This window comes from Anabrus simplex, chromosome 1 (assembly GCF_040414725.1).
Source record: "Anabrus simplex isolate iqAnaSimp1 chromosome 1, ASM4041472v1, whole genome shotgun sequence".
Classification (NCBI taxonomy): Eukaryota; Metazoa; Arthropoda; class Insecta; order Orthoptera; family Tettigoniidae; genus Anabrus; species Anabrus simplex.
Window position 1 is genome coordinate 1,207,837,024 of NC_090265.1, and position 17,947 is coordinate 1,207,854,970.

General features: G+C 40.0%; 1 protein-coding gene across 1 annotated transcript in view; it reads left to right on the plus strand.

Moving 5' to 3' along the window:
- The window catches only part of puf (ubiquitinyl hydrolase 1 puf), an 870,156-nt gene that overhangs the window by 522,462 nt on the left and 329,747 nt on the right, over positions 1–17,947 (plus strand). The window lies entirely within an intron of this gene.

The window sequence follows — 17,947 nt, forward strand, 5'->3', positions numbered from 1 at the left end:
TTCACAAACTTCACTGCTTTTACTGCATCTACAAACTTGAATTGGGTTGCTTTTGAAAGTAGACTTTTCACCGGGAGAGTTGGCTGTGCGGTTAGGGGCTGCAGCTGTGAGTTTGCATCCGCGAGATAGTGGGTTTGAACCCCACTCTCGGCAGCCCTGAAGATGGTTTTCTGTGGTTTCCCATTTTCACACCAGGCAAATGCTGGGGCTGTACCTTAATTGAAGGGCTGAGAACCATAGTGGGCCAAGTGCCATTTTTTAAAAATGGAGAAAATTAAGGTTAAAGTTTAGTCATTGCTATAATTCACAGACACAGATTACAGAGACTACAACATTTGCATATTATAGTTAATAGATCCATTAATCACTACAAAGCAAAAGACAAAGATTATCTGGTTTTTTAATACAAATAAAAAGTAAATGAATACCATCATTTTCCACTGGAGTGGATTTGGCCCACTTTGGCTCTAAACAGAACGGATGAATTTTAACAATACGCCAGTGGGCTAACTCCACATGCCACTGTAAGGTACTTCATTTTGCCGTAGTTACATCACAATATTGCAAATCCTTAAAAAACTTATGATTAACTGGTGGAATGAATGGAACCATGGCAATTAAATCATCATATTTAGCTTTTGTCAGCTTAATGGGTGCTGCGTAAGCAGGACTCTGTTCCCATGGTGAAGATACTGAAGTTGTTACCTTTACAGATGGCCTGGCCTTACGAGAAGGTGAAATATCAAGGATTTTCCATTCCTCCATTTCGTTGAGGGTGTAGCTGAACTTAAGGGGTTCATTAGACTGGAAATGAAACCACCTAATTTTGAGCCACTCATCCTTCTCCCCATCTGCTGTTTCCTTACGAAACACAAAGTTTTTTGATAGCTCCTTAATGTTCACAAAACCGGGCGAGTTGGCTGTGCGCGTAGAGGCGCGCGGCTGTGAAGCTTGCATCCGGGAGATAGTAGGTTCGAATCCCACTGTCGGCGGCCCTGAAAATGGTTTTCCGTGGTTTCCCATTTTCACACCAGGCAAATGCTGGGGCTGTACCTTAATTAAGGCCACGGCTGCTTCCTTCCAACTCCTAGGCCTTTCCTATCCCATCGTTGCCATAAGACCTATCTGTGTCGGTGCGACGTAAAGCCCATAGCAAAAAAAAAAAATGTTCACAAATTTTTTCTGTTCCATTTTCGTCACACTAAAGGGCTTATTTCTCCTACATTCCTTAACTAAGGTCACATAATCTTCTACCGAAAACAGTGATTTTGCCTTACATTTTGAAGTTTCGCTGGTACTAAATTCTCTGTCATTAGACAAATATGAATGGACAGGTTCTAGGAAATTATGATCAATAGTTTTAAATTGGGAGTAATGAACTGATGTGGCCCATAAGATGCAATATACTGATTCCTATTCTGACCACCACAAGTTTCTGAATAGGTTGTTATATGATTTGCTGTTGTGCTGACGTTCCTCAGGTAATACAGAATACATGAACCTACTTCTGTTGGGCCCCTTTGTGCTATATCTTCACCCCACAAGTACATGTATCCTTTCTCATCCTCACAGTTATGTATTCCTACATTATACACCCAAAACTTCCTCTTGTAAAAATAAACGCTACTTGTTATTAAAGGAAGGAGGAGGGTCTGCTGCATGTCAAATCACTGCTTCTATTTTCCTCGTGGCCGATGTCCGCCATGATACTACTCATAGCACGTGACTCAGAGCAAGCGAGGGATTGGTCATGCGGATTTGGCCCGCTATGGCACTACCTCCAGCGGCTAGTTCAATTTGGTTGATATTTTGTGACCCTGTAGCACATAAATGGGAAGACGTAGAGATAGCCCAGTTGGAGAGATAATACCTAAGTCAGAAATGAACCGCTAGATGGTATTAACTCAATTTCGACGGTTGGTGGATTTGGCCCACTATGGTTCTCAGCCCTTCAATTATGGCCACGGTCGCTTCCTTCCCACTCCTAGCCCTTTCCTATCACATCGTCTCTGTAAGACCTATCTAATCTGTGTCTGCGCGACGTAAAGCAAAGGATTGTCAAAACTTCCTTATAGCAGACCTGGTTATCACTATAGCCTTCCCCCACCCAGTCAACATTTAACAACCCCTCGGATATCAAAGAAGATGATTTGCTTTGAATGTGGACTTTTCCATGTGTGTTTTCTGTGTTATTGGTGAACTAGGATAAATTTGGGATTGCACTGATCAAACCATGATTCATTGCATGTTGTTACGTTTCCTAAGGAGTTTTCTTCATTTTCATTGTTTTTAAAGACTTTGGCGAGGTTGTTTACTTAAGTCTCCTTCGAATGAGGAATAAGGAGTCCCAGCATATAATCTTGCTCTCAGCTTCCAGATCCCAAGATCACGGTTTTGAACCCAGCAGATGTATTGAGATTTTTGAAGGGAGGGCACTCTGTGTTTTATGAAGATGTCTGATGACACATTTGGTGTTTACTGGACAAAATTAATTAACTCTTAACTCAGCCATCGAACACCTAAAGTAGGTCTGTTTCCCTGTCACCTTTTGGAGTAAAACAGAACAGCAACATTGACTCACTGGCAGCCAAGATGGCATCAAATAAAAATGCCTGCACATAATAGCCGAGGCCATACAATTGTCATCGTCTTCGTCATCACCTCCACTGCCACCTTACACTTTCCTCATGTGTTCCTCTTTTGAACAGTTTCTGTATTGAAGTTGAGTAAGTTTGCAACTGCTCAAATCTTGCAAGAATGGCTGCTTATTTCAACAGTATATCAAGACATCATATAGGCTGTTTGATGTAATATTCTTGTCAATTTTTCAGCTGATCAAATGAAAACAACTGCTGGGTCTCGAAATTGAGGCATTCAATTTGCTGATAAGTCTACCTTTTGGAATTGAGATCGCAGAGATCTGGTGTTAAGCATTCAAGTTGAATGTGGTTGGGTATCTGTGGACTGATGAACATCATGATCATAACAACTGTGGCTAAATTAAGAGGGCTATTACTGGATACATGAAAAGGAAAAGAGAAGTGCAGTCTGTACTTACAGGTAAAATATGATGACCTCATTATTCCTGGCTCCAGTCGTAAACAGATAAAATGTGCATTTCTGTTCAGGCCACCCACATTCAAGTATATTTTGACGGTATGTGTGAATTCCTTAAGCTGAATGAAGAAGGCAGTTCTGATATGTAGCAGATAAAATGTATTAAACCCGAAACTTATTAGATGATTGTATGTTCTTCTGGCGTAGGGACGTGGCGCACCCATCGCCCAGTGGGAAACCACTGCAGTCAGCCACCCGAGTACCGGCGGGAAAACCGAAGCGTGAGGTTTGGAGGAAATGCCAGCCTGAGCTGAACATCAAGCTCTTATTTCATCTTCAGGGGCTAACAACCTCAGTTGTATAACTGGACAGTCCCGAACTGTCCCAACAAACATTCCTTTTAGCTCATGGAATGGATCGCACTGTAGAATTGAGATTACCCCAGGGGGACAGTCCCCCGTCAACCAAAGTTGACGCAAGCAGGCTTTCGGATTCTGGGGGACCTGCCAGAATGTGCGAATGGGAAGAGTCGGAGCTCCCAAGAACCTCGAAAAGGATCAAAACGAAAAAGATTTTCAGGATGGGGACCATAAATGTACAGACAATGACAAAGACTGGTAAACTTAAACAGGTAATAGATGAGATGAGAGAAAGAAACATTGGGATACTAGCCATGCAAAAAACAAGATATAGTGATCAAGACACAGTGGAGTCAGAAGGCTTCATAGTGCTGAAAGGAAAACCAGGAATCAGAGTGGGAAAAGGAAGACACACACCTACATGCTTTGGTACAGGATTCATAACAGACAAGAGGTATGAAGATGGCATAATTGAAATGAAGAGTAGGTCTGAAAGGATATCCACATTATCAATTCGAGCAGGGAACAAAAATTATACCATAGTAAATGGACATGCGCCTACCAATGACAAGAACAGAAAAAACAGGAAAGCTGTAGACAGTTTCTGGGAAGAACTGGATGATACACTGAAAAGCATACCACACAGACGAGTAAAGATACTTGTAGGTGATTATAATGCACAGGTAGGGAGGGAGAAGCAACATAAGGGGATAGTAGGCGAGTACCCAGCACACAAGAGGATGAACAAAAATGGAGAAAGGTTAATTGAACTATGTCGAGAACACAGAATGAGACTTATGACAACTCACTTCAGGGCCAAACCGAATAAGAAAAAGACATGGGCAAGCCAATGCACCCACATTGGGGAATTCCAGATTGACCATGTGGCAGTCAATCGGACAAACACTAAAGAGATTATGAACACAAAGATCAGAAAGAACACAAGAATAGAATCAGATCACTATCTTACAGAAATCAAGTGCCTTTGGATTCCGCACAGGGGTAGACTGCCACAGACAAGTAGACCAACTGGAAAAATAAATATAGACAGAGACAAATTACGGCACAATCGATCCAAATAGGAGGAAGGAATAGAAACTGGCAATGGATGGGATGACATGAAGCTGAATATGAGGAAACAGGCTGAAATATGGGGAAAGGAAGAAAAGAAAAAGAAACACTGGTGGTGGAATACGGACTGTGAGGAAGCGGTTGAGAATCGCAGGAAAGCCTGGAGAGACTGGAGCATTAAGAAGAACCTGGAAAAATGGGAAGTTTTCCTACGAGTAAGGAAGGAAACAGCCAGAACCATAAGATGGACCAAAAGACAGAGGATGAAGCATGAATTAGATGAAATTGGAAACAACTTCAGGAAAAACAATAGTAGAGACTTTTTTGGGAAATTCAAAGAGAGCCTGAGTGGATATAAAGGCAGAGAACTCTTTATAAGAGATAAGAATGGGGATCTGGCAGTTAGTGCGAAGGAGAACTGTAGGATACTTGCAGAATACTTTCATGACCTGTTAAACTGTGAACCCCCTGAAGAAGAGCTGGAGCTGGGGACAAACACAGAAGAGAGAGAGTCATGTCCTCCAACTAGAGATGAGGTCGCACAGGCCATAAGCGATCTAAAGAATAACAAAGCAACCGGAGAAGATGGAATATCAGCTGAGATGATTAAGTGGGGAGGTGACAAGGCAGTAGACAACATGACCAACATCATCGGCCAGATTTGGAGAACAAAGAAGTTACCAGAAGGATGGAAGAATGCGATCATAATACCAATACATAAGAAGGGAGACAAGAGGGATGCAAACAACTATAGAGGAATTTCGCTACTAGAGATTTGCTATAAGGTGTTGTCGAAAGTCCTGCTCAATAGACTGGAAGAACAGTTAGAAAGTACAATTGGAGACTACCAAGCAGGATTTAGGAAGGGAAGAGGATGCATAGAACAGATATTTATACTGAAACAACTGATAGAACATAGGGCTTTAAAGAACAAAAGAACGGTGGTAACCTTTGTAGATTTCACTAAGGCATATGACTCCATCGACAGACAAACCCTTGGAAGAATCCTGAAGAACAGAGGATTAGATGGCACTACACATGAACTCATAATGGAAATTCTATCAGACACAAAGGCAAGGGTGAGATTCAGAGGTGTACTCTCTGAAGAATTTGATATCAACACTGGTGTCAAACAAGGAGATGGATTATCACCAATGTTGTTCAACATAGCTCTGGATGAAGTCATCAGGGAGTGGAGAACAATGAATGAGACAATGGGAATGCCAAAGCCGCATGTTGGCGACAAAAAGGACAATAGGGCCCAAGTAGATTGTCTAGCCTTTGCGGACGACATAGCTATAGTAAGTGAGACAGAATAAGTTGTAAAGACACAACTCAACAACTTAAGCAATATAGCCGGAACGGTAGGACTGAGGATCGCCTACAACAAGACAAAGACATTGAATACCACTGAGGATTGGACAACACCGGAAGGCACCGTGCAAAAGGTGGACAAATTGAAGTACCTAGGAGAATTTATAACAGGAAGGAATAGGAGCAATGAGGGAATAACAGAGAGGATAAAGAAGATGCGATCAGCCTTCTGTATGACCAGAGATATATACAATAAAAAGAATATATCTACAGACGCAAAGATTAGACATTACAAAGCAACGGTGAGAAATGCTGTATTATATGCTGCTGAGACAATAGCACTAGGAAGAAATGGTGCGGAACAACTAGAGAAAGAGGAGAGAAAAATATTGAGGAAAATACTAGGCCCTAAGAGAGGAGGTGAGAGATGGATGAGGAGACCGAGGGAAGAACTGTACCGGAACATGAGGACAATCTCAGAAGAAGGGAAAAGAGCTAGGTTTGCGGGACATGTAATCAGGATGAATATGGATAGAATGATGAAAAGAGTATGAGAAACAACAGCGAGGACACGAGGAAAGACAGGAACCAAGTGGGTAGTTGAACCCCGGAAAGATTGGTCGGAATTGGGGATCAAGGTGGAAGAAAAGGAAAATTGGAGAAGCAAGTACATACCGACTAATATGCCAGAGATCAATGATAGGGATGGATACAGCAAAAGGATTGAGAGTCATCAGTGGAGTAGACAAGAGAAGAGGATACTGAATATCTCGGAAGAAGAGCGGGAGAGAAGAAGAGAAAGGATGAAGAGGTTCTGGGAGGAGAAGAAGGAAATGCAATCCATGAAGGAGCTGTCCGTGGTCCTACAGAGGCCGTAACGCAAGTAGAAGAAGAAGAAGATTGTATGTTCATACATCTTTATTGCTGAGATACTGTGTCACTGATTGAAATACTCGAGGGGTTGAATATACTTTCATTTATCAACTTTATAATACATTGCCTTGACATGTTGCAGATAGTTCATTTTGGGACCAAACAAATAACTTGCTTCAGAGTCAATTCTGAAATTTGGATTCTTGTCTGTCAGTAAGTACATCAACACAAAATCTGTCACTAAAACAATGCTTCATTTCAGCAGATCAAGGTGCTGTTCTCATTCATTCTGTTGGAAAATTGAGAAGAGAAATTTATTAAGCTGTCTAAATAATGACTTGGAAAACTGCAGAAGGAAACTGCTTTTCTTTTTTCTTCTTCTTTGTAACATTCATTCAGGATTACTTGTAAATAAGTTTACCTTAGCTCAAGAGTCTTGTAACAGAAAATTGAAATAATGGAGACATTGTCCTACTCAGTGCTCAGTTTCTAGAAATATAGGTGCCAAAACTGTAATCTTCCAAGGAGCGGGGAGTGTATTCCAAATTATTGGCCTGAAAAGATCTTTGGTTATACAGAAACTTGAACATTTTATTTTGCAAAACAAGTACAAAAATGTGTTCTAGTAAATTAATGAAAGCATTAAAAAAAAAAAAAAAAAAAAAAAAAAAAAAAAAACACAGTTTCATGATTGTTTAAGTTATCTGCCCATCGTAAAAGGTTCTCTGAAACTTCAGCGTGTTTTCATCATACTTCTTGTATTTTGACCTCTCCTTACTCTTGATGGCTATTGTTGAATGGTCCAGACACAAGCCAGGAGTCAACGTACTTAGCTGGTTTAAAGAGCCAAAAAGAAGGTCCATTGATCTTTACAAACAATAGGCCAGAAACTATTTCAGTATTCAGTGATGATCTCAGTGGTGTGATTATGAGCTTCATCTGTGAGAAACCTCTTTCACATTCACCCGATGATATGGCTATCGAACTGATTGAGTTTCAACGGGGTGAGACTTTCTGGGAACACTCTGGAGTGGAGATACAGTACTCTTGGAATCCTGTAATTAGTTGCCTTTGATTGGGTTTGAACTTGGAGGCAAATTTCCTCATCTCATTTTCCTCAAACTTTATTGGGATATTTTGTGGCCAGTTTTTTTCATCCATTACTTTAATGGTGTCGGCAAGCTCAAAGCCTGTTTTCAGAGTTCAAAGGCTGATTGTCATAGCTTAGATCAACGTTGCGATGTTGCAAAGCTTCACTTAACACTGAGAGCTCTAGCAGTGCATCAGCCATGAAGCCCAAGTCTAGAATGAAATTAGTTTCAGTAATCTTTTTGAGGAGGCCTTCAAGTCACACTGCCATCCGCTACAGTGAAGTAGTTGCAGTATGCAGTACTCAATAGTAACACAGAACAAACTACCTTAGCCTCACATCATAATCGATCATTACGACCTGCAAAGGATTCTTTTATGTGAAGTGTAACAAGTAGTAGAGCAGGCCCACTCGTTAACAACAGAGTAATATGTGATTAAATAAATATTTTTAACTATTCTAATTTTTTTTTCCCCTAAAGAGAGGTACTGGAATGCCATTCCGGCATGTTTCGCCTCAAATCGAACACTGGTCCTACTCATAAATCTCATACGACCACGTTGCAAATATCCAGTCGTTGGTGAGAATAGTGTAAACATGTTATGGGCACCTGAATACCGGGTGAATCACGTAAAACTTTCACCCCAAATATTTCTGAAATTGAAGGTGCTATTGCTGTGATGTATTCACAGAAATGAAATGTAACTAAGGGCTCATAATTGTAGCCCATACACAGATTTTAATAATTATTAGAATGTGTATTATTTCAAAAAATTACATTTTTAAAACTAGAGTAAATATGAATATAATTTTTTTAAACTCTTTTTTTTTTTTTTTTTTTTCATGATTCTAATATAAGTAGTTTATAAGCTATCGTAATTTGAAGACTGTAAATACCGACAGTTGTCTGCCCCATTCAAATGCTTAGTTATGAGGCTATGCTATTCTTATGATTGTTTCCTTTACAGTACACTGATTGCATTGTGACTTCCTTGTTGGTTACTTTGTGATAGTTCAAGAAGTGGGACGTAGTGGAAAATGATATATACTAATGCTGAAAAAGCCAACGTGTTAATGGTATATGGAGAATGTAGGAAGAATGCTGTTCGTTCTTCTGTTCTGTATGCGGAATGATATCCCAATAGATTCACAGTTAGAGAATTTTCTGATGTTCCCACCTAACCAATACCATATATGTTGTAAAATTGATTTGTTTTACATCTTAATTTAAATACTAGTTTCATTCCATAAAATACTACAGGGTGGGTGAGAAATCCCCGTACCCCCTTAAGTGTTCAGTATCAAATGTTATTTCAGTTATATTACTTTCGTATTAGTGTCCAATCCATCTCTTGGCACAGGCCAGAGTAAAGTGTAACTTTCACCGAAGCCCCTCATCCATGGCTGTGACAATATGGAAGCTGCTGGGGTATGGGTGGTTTTAAGTAATGACATTCAGAGCACTACTAGTGCATCTGAGTGTTATGAAAGGTGTTGCTCATAGGGTCAGTTGTGCTGCAATAGCACTTTCTGACCCAGTGAGGAAAGCAATGGCAAACTACCTCACTCCTTGTCTTGCCTAGTATGCCTCATTTTGGTGCTGCCATTGGTTTTTGCGGTTTCCTTATAACCGCCTAACCTTTGATGGTGCTATTTGAGGATCCAACCAGCCTCTGGGCTGATGACCTAATAGACAGATTAGTGTCCAATATATATGGATATTCCCCTCATGCTGCAAACACAGTTCTATAAGCCTTCATGTTCTTCTTGACATATTTCTGAGCATGTCCGGTGTTATAATCCGAACTGCATCCTCAACAGTGTTGCGCAGTTCTTCGTTTGTAGCATAACAACATTGCAGATACATGCGACTTAATGACTCCCCATAACGAGTTGCCAGGTGTGGTGAGGTCAGGACTTTTTGATGGCCATTTCAAAGGAGCTTGTGTTGCTACTGAACCATGTATGACTTATCCACCGTCCTGGGAAATGTTCGTTTAGGAACTTGCGCACTGCAAGAGTATAGTGAGCAGAGGCTCTATCTTGCTGCAACCATATGCATTTTGTGAGGCCCATTTCCTCGAGCTGGGGTATTAACCATGTTTGTAACGTGTAAATAATTTACACCATTCACAGTTCTTTCAAAAAGTATGGTCCAAGCAGATGTTGTGATGTCATCGCTACCCATAACATTACGTGAGGCAGGTTCCGTTCCAACTCAGCTCTGTAATGAGGATTCCGTTTGGCCCACACGACAACATATTTATCACATGAGCTGCGATAAATAGCACATTCATTTGAAAACATAACCTTGGCACGGTTAGCTGCATTTGGGAATTTACTTAGCAAACCACGGCAGGCTAAAACGTGCTCATTCCGGTCTCTATCTGATAACTCATTTACGAACGTCGGTCAAAAAGGTCTGAACTTAAGGTCCTTTTTAAATTAATCTCACGTTGTTCTTGGTATACCGAGTTCAGAAGCACGTTTACACGTCGACTTCATAGGAGATTGTTTAATCGAATCACAGACTCCAGTACATATTTCTTCTCTCATCTTGTTCCTTCCACTCTGTGGTCTGTCTTTAACACTGCTCAAGGCAAAAGCACGTCTGTCCCAATCGATAAGTGTTGCTTTTCGCTGTAGAACTTAATCTATCTCATTTTCTGCCATGTGTGTTGTCGTTCGTGCACCCACACTTTTGCCACTAACCCCTCCTCAATAGTGTAACTCTTACCGCTCAAATCTGTCATGGCTTCAAACTAACAAATGGCTGCAACAATATGTATTCCAACACTTGATTCCAACAATTAATAGGAAGTAATATAGCTATTAATCTGCATAAATAACATAAGTAATATAGCTACCAAATTGCATAAATAACATAAGTAATATAGCTACCAAACTGCATAAATACCGAGCTCGATAGCTGCAGTCGCTTAAGTGCGGCCAGTATCCAGTATTCGGGAGATAGTAGGTTCGAACCCCACTGTCAGCAGCCCTGAAAATGGTTTTCCATGGTCTCCCATTTTCACACCAGGCAAATGCTGGGGCTGTACCTTAATTAAGGCCACGGCCGCTTCCTTCTCACTCCTAGCCCTTTCTTGTCCCATCGTCGCCATAAGACCTATCTGTGTCGGTGCGACGTAAAGCAAGTAGCAAAAAAAACTGCATAAATAACATTTGATATTAAACAGTATGGTTTCCCATACAACCTCATTTTTTCTATTACAGATTTGAACTTCATTTACGGTTTCCACTATGGTCACATACAGTTTAGCATGCATCTGTTATCTTTTCTAACACAGGTTCTCAATTTTTTTTTCTGCCCTCCTGCCTATTAAAAATAAGGCAAACACACGTAGCCAACATTGAAAACAATTATTAAGAACGGGATTACTAAAATTGAGAAGATCAGACCTTTCAAGAGTGCTAAAAACCAAACCCCATGGCACTACAGCCCTTGAAGGGCCTTGGCCTACCAAGTGACCGCTGCTTAGCCCGAAGGCCTGCAGATTACGAGGTGGTATGTGGTCAGCACGACGAATCCTCTCGGCCATTATTCTTGGCTTTCTAGACCGGGGCCGCTATCTCACCGTCAGATAGCTCCTCAATTCTAGTCATGTAAGCTGAGTGGACCTCGAACCAGCCGTCAAGTCCAGGTAAAAATCCCTGACCTGGCCGGGATTCGAACTTGGGGCCTCCGGGTAAGAGGCAGGCACGCTACCCCTACACCACGTGCCGGCTTTCGAGAGTGCTACTATTCTAAAATTTGAAATTCATTGGCGGTTTTTCATCGCGTGTCACATACATTTCACCTGGCACGTGTCTCCTCTCAAACTTAGATTCTCAAGTTTTTCACTCCCCTCTTAACTATTCATGGTGATGGTGACTGTACAAAGACAGACACATTTTTAACACAGTGATTTTGTCCTGTTTTTTCTTTTAATTATATACACTGCAAAATTTTTAGACGAAGAGGTCCACAACCTCACTATAAACACTTATTATTCGTTTCCGTCTTATCTCATTTGTTTTCATTTTTTTCTTCATAAGTTATACACACTTTTTAGCTTCAATATTATTGTAAAAGTGTTAACTTTTTTCAATGAAGATATCTCAAACGAGTTGTTTATTACTCCATCTAATTATGGAAATGTGTATATATTTGAAATTTTTTTTATATCTGTCATGTCTCTTGTTTTTCATTTGTTCCTTCATTTTGTTTCTAACACATTTTTAGCTTCTATTATATATATATTCATTTACGGCCATTAGAGACCACGTTAGATAACAATTACATTATTTCTGGAAGCCTTCCTCACAGCCCAGAACTTCAGCATTCTCTCTCTGGCAGCCTGTCTTCTTTCGTCCGTCCACCCACGGTTAAGTTTTGGTTCGTCATGGAATCCCTGAAATCTGCCGATCACTGACCTAAACTTTGTTCGGTTTGAGATGTCTTCCGAATTTAGTCCCACCTGTCTGAGATCCTTTCTCACCTCCCTGAACCATTTGTCCGACACTTTAGGTCTGCTGTCTAGTATTGTGAAAATCCTTTTCGTTAGTCTCTTCTCATCCATTCTAAATAAATGCCCATAGAATTTAGGTCTCCGTTTTCTCATGGACTCAGTTAGCCTTTCATTGTCTCGGTAAAGTTCTTCCCTTCCTCGCAGCCTATACTGTCCATCCACAATCTTTGGACCCATTATTTTGCGAAGGATCTTTCTTTCAAATTTCTCAGCTTCTCTCAGTCCCGCTTTTCCTGTCATTTGGAGGCATTCACTAGCATACAGACATTCCGTTTCAATCACTGTATTGTAGTGCCTTAGTTTAGCTCGTCTGGAGATGGTTTTCTTCTTGTATACAGGATGTGTCCTACGAAAAGCCGCAGCCATTTTCTCCCGTTTGGTGTTGTTTGCTTCTCTTTCATTTGTTTTCAATTGCACTATTTCACCCAAATATTTAAAGCTATCAACTCTTTCTATTTTACCGTGTTCTGTCTTCAGGTACCGAGGGGCTGTTTTGATGTTTGTTATATATTTAGTTTTTTCGAAAGAAATCTGTAGTCCTGCTTTTTCTGCTTGTAGTTTTAGTACATTCAGCTGTTCTATTGCTGTGTCAGTATTCCTAGATAGTAGCGCAACGTCATCAGCAAAGGCAAGGCAGTTAATCATGACACCACTTTTTGACCCTCCAATGTATACTTGGTTAAGTAATCCTTTTCTGTCCAGTTCTTTTTCCTACTCCCGGTAATCTTCTCCAACACACAGTTGAAAAGAATTGGTGACAATCCATCACCCTGCCTGACTCCTGTTTTAATTTCGAACTGCTTGGAGTTCTCTCCCATGAACTTAACTTTCGAATGTGTCCCAGTTAAAGTCTGCTTAATAATTGCTGTTGTTTTGGCGTCAATTCCAAATTCCACTAATATATTGAATAGCACTTCCCTGTCGACTGAATCATACGCCTTTTTAAAGTCTACAAAAACGACTACCAGATCCTTTGAGAGATGATTCTCTAGTACACGTTTCAGACTTCAGATTTGATCAACGCACGATCTTCCCTTCCTAAATCCCGCTTGATACTCGCCTAGTTGATGATCCACTTGTTCCACAAGTCTCCTCTGTAGTGCTTTAGAGAGTGTCTTATAAGTTACAGATGTGATGGAAATGCCGCGGTAGTTGTTAGGATCTGCTCTATCACCTTTTTTGTGTAGAGGATGAATGATAGCATTTTTCCAATCTTCAGGGATTACCTCCATTTCCCATATCTTTTCCATTTCTCGCCTTAAAATTGTTATTGCGATTTCTCCACCACTTTTCAGCATCTCTGCTGTGACAGAGTCTTCCCCTGCAGCTTTGTTGTTCTTTAAGTCTGTAATTATTTCACGGAGTTCTTTTTCGTCAGGGGGTATTGAGTTTTCATTCCGTTGCTTTGGATCCTCTTTTGGCCATTTATTTTTAGGTTTTTCACAGTTCAACAATTTCTCAAAATATGTAGCTAATATCTCACAATTTTCATTCTTATTCACTGCCAATTTTCCATCTTTCCTTCGAAATCCCATGGTAGATGGTTGATATCCATGTATGTGCTCTTTAAAGGTCCTATAAAAGTTTTTTAGTATTGTTCTTAAATTCCGTGTCAATACTTCGAATTTCTTCAGATATTTGATTCCTTTTGGCTTGCCGGAGGATCTTTGCTGTCTGTTTGCATACCTCTTTGTATGTCTCAAATTTATCTTCTGTTTTATCTGCGTACCATTCTTTATAGGCTGCAGCTCTCCAATCAATTGCTACATCACAGTCTGTAGTCCACCATCGGTGTCTGCGAGTTCGTCGCAATGGTGCAACATCCTTAGCTATATTAGCCATATTCTCTCGAATATCCTCACAAGTCTCCATTTTCTTCTCCCGCATACGTCTTTGAAAGTCGTTTCTGTTTTCTTGATGTTTTTCATGGTTTACTTTTATTGATGCATTCGGAGAGAGTCTCTTCTTGTTTAGCGGTAACGGCTTGAATTTTATGCGGGTCAAGAAGTGATCAGAGTCAAGATTGGCTCCTTTCCGTACTACCACATTCATAATTTCTTTAGTGTTTCTCCTTGAAATTGCAACATGGTCCAGTTGATATTCACCTAGGTCTTTCCGTGGAGCGCACCACGTTTTCTTTTTCCTTGGCAGTCTTTTGAAGTACGTGGACATTAATTTAAGATCGAATGTCTCACATAAGTCAATAAGTCTCTTCCCATTCGTATCTGTTCTGGTGTGAGCTGGATAACCACCTACTATTTTTCGGAACTGACGTTCTTTCCCAACCTGCGCGTTGAAATCACCCATCAGAATTTTGACATGATTGCTTGGCGTCTTTAGCAATTCATTCTCCAATTGATCCCAGAATATTTTCACCTTATCAGGATTGTTTCTGTTGTCTTCATTTATGGGGGCGTGTGCATTGAATAGTGTGTATCTCTTGTTTGCACATTTCAGTGTTAGAGTGGAGAGTCTATCAGAAGGAGAAGAGAAGTCCGTTACGGAGTCAATAACCCTTTTGTTTACACAAAATGCTGTGCCAAGTTGCTGCAGATTTCTTCCAATTTTTCGTCCAGGTTTACCCTTAAAGATTCTATAATTTTCTGAATCAAACGTATTAATATCAGTAAAACACGTCTCTTGCACTGCTAGTATTAGAATATTCTGATTTTCCATTTCATCCAAAGTCCGTTTTAATTTCCCCGTCCTAAGTAGAGTCTGTATTTTGATAGTTCCAAAATAGTGATGTTTCTTTGTCCTTAGATTTTGTTTTAGGTTAGTTGTGTTTGTCGTTAGTACGTCATCAGTCTGGCTACCAGATGGCTCCGACTCCATCTTGCATGTTGGTACAAGCTCCCCAGAATCCGAAGGCTTGTTTGCGCCGCCTGGTGCGACGGTGGATTTCCATTGCTGGGTACCACCTGGGGTAGTTTTCCTTGAAAGTGTTTCCATCATGCATAATGTTACCTCATGGTAATGCTTGGTGGGACAGATTACTCTGTCCGTGGTTAGAACTACGGTTGTTAGCCGTAGAGCCAGTTCTTCCGCCCTCTCAGCCGTTGGGAAATATCCTCATCCGCCATCGAGACCGTTGACTGCAGACCTTTTTGCCTCAGTTGATCCGCGGGTGTTTATTTGGCTAAGCCTTATTCACACCTTGATGGTTATGAATTTCATGTTTTTGGTCCGTTTTGAACTGAGAATAATATATAAGTAATAATAATAATAACGTAAATGTTTCCACCTTTTCAATACAATATATTCACAAAATTACAAAATTATACGGTACTAGTTTCGACCCATCTAGGGGTCATCATCAGCCGTATTGGAGCAAAGATCATTTGTGGCGAAATCCTAAGACAATATTATTTTAAAGAATAACAAGTGAAGTGAGATGTTATGGTAATAGTTAATAATACAAGGAATATACATACTAAGAGGTTTTTAACAAAGAATAAAGTATAAAAGGGTGTTGTAAAAATTATAATCATGGAAATCAGTAAGTTCTTGTATTGAAATGAAATATGGCTTAGGAAGAGGGCTTAAGATGGGGCTGAAGGGTGCGGGAGAAAGTGTAATTGTCTTGGAAAAGTACCTTTGATTAAATTTAGGATTGAGTTTAGGTTGGCTGCATTATTGTTTCTGAGGAAAGTGATAAGTAGATCGAAGAGTATGTTGGGTTTCTCTGAGATTTCATTGAGATTGTGACTGGCATTAAAGTATTGGTCTAGGTGTATGTAGTAATTTTCCATTATGTTCAGTAAAGGGCCCTTGTTTGCTAATACGAGGATGTCCATGTCTTGTTCAATATTGGTGAAATTATGGTTATAATCTTGCATGTGCTGGCCGATGGCTGAAAACATCAACAAGATCAGCAGTTTTTTAAAATCAGGAGTTTATAGGATCAAATGTACCACCTGTAAAAAAACCTACATCGGGCAAACCGGGAGAAACTTCATTATCAGATACCACGAGCACACTAACGCAATAAAATACAACAAGTTTTCAGCCATCGGCCAACACATGCAAGATTATAACCATAATTTCACCAATATTGAACAAGACATGGACATCCTCGTATTAGCAAACAAGGGCCCTTTACTGAACATAATGGAAAATTACTACATACACCTAGACCAATACTTTAATGCCAGTCACAATCTCAATGAAATCTCAGAGAAACCCAACATACTCTTCGATCTACTTATCACTTTCCTCAGAAACAATAATGCAGCCAACCTAAACTCAATCCTAAATTTAATCAAAGGTACTTTTCCAAGACAATTACACTTTCTCCCGCACCCTTCAGCCCCACCTTAAGCCCTCTTCCTAAGCCATATTTCATTTCAATACAAGAACTTACTGATTTCCATGATTATAATTTTTACAACACCCTTTTATACTTTATTCTTTGTTAAAAACCTCTTAGTATGTATATTCCTTGTATTATTAACTATTACCATAACATCTCACTTCACTTGTTATTCTTTAAAATAATATTGTCTTAGGATTTCGCCACAAATGATCTTTGCTCCAATACGGCTGATGATGACCCCTAGATGGGTCGAAACTAGTACCGTATAATTTTGTAATTTTGTGAATATATTGTATTGAAAAGGTGGAAACATTTACGTTGTTATTATTATTATTACTTATATATTATTCACACCTGTCCTGCATATCTACAGGAACATTCCCTATCAGCCATATGGGACGCGCCGTGTCAGGGTTGAGGCCCCCCGCCCCAGTGTCTTCCGTGAAGTTATGCCAAGCACTTACTCAGTTCAGTGCGTGACCCCCACGGAAGCTTCTATTATGTAAATTAACCCCCTTTTTTTTTCACTGAAGATGGCTCAAACGAGTCGAAACATGATTTCTTTTATTACTCCACATCTAAGGATGGATTTATGTTTATGTATTGAATAGGGGGACACATTAAGTTTTCTTTTATAAAGTGAAAACCGTCAATACAGAGTGATTCTAATATCTTGTACCTACAATTATGAGCTTTTGGTTACATTTCATTTCTGTGAAAACAGTACATCAGTAGCACCTTCCATTTCAGAAATATTTGGGGTGCAATTTTTAGGTGATTCACCCTGTATAATGTTGATAACAGGTGTCTGCCACTGTATAGAATGCAGGATGCATATTTTCCCCAGAATATTGAACTCGCAATTTCTTCGGACATACCAAGTCCAGTGCAGTTGTTTTCCTTTCATTTTGTCACTGATGAAAAAGTGACTTGAAAGGATTTTCATACATGCTCATTGTGCATTTCATCCTGTGAAATAATGCCTGCAGACTACTGCAGCTTTCTGATTTCCTTGATATGCATTCACGGGTCCGCCATTTCTCTTCTGTCTTCCCAACATTCAGAGTCATACATGAAGGCGAGTCTGATCACTGTTTTGTATACTCTGCCCTTCAAATTGGCATCCATTTGTTGACTTAAAACAGACTCGCTCAAGGTGTGGCTCCAGGAGCAAGAGCGAGTGTTGAGGCGCATGGCCTACTGCTCTGAGTTCATGTCGCCAGTTGAATCAGTTTATTGAAAAAAATATTCCTCATCTCTTAAAATAACGTGTCAGCAATGGATATGGCAGCTAGTTAGTAATGGGAATATAGAGTTTAAAAATTTTAATTAACACAAT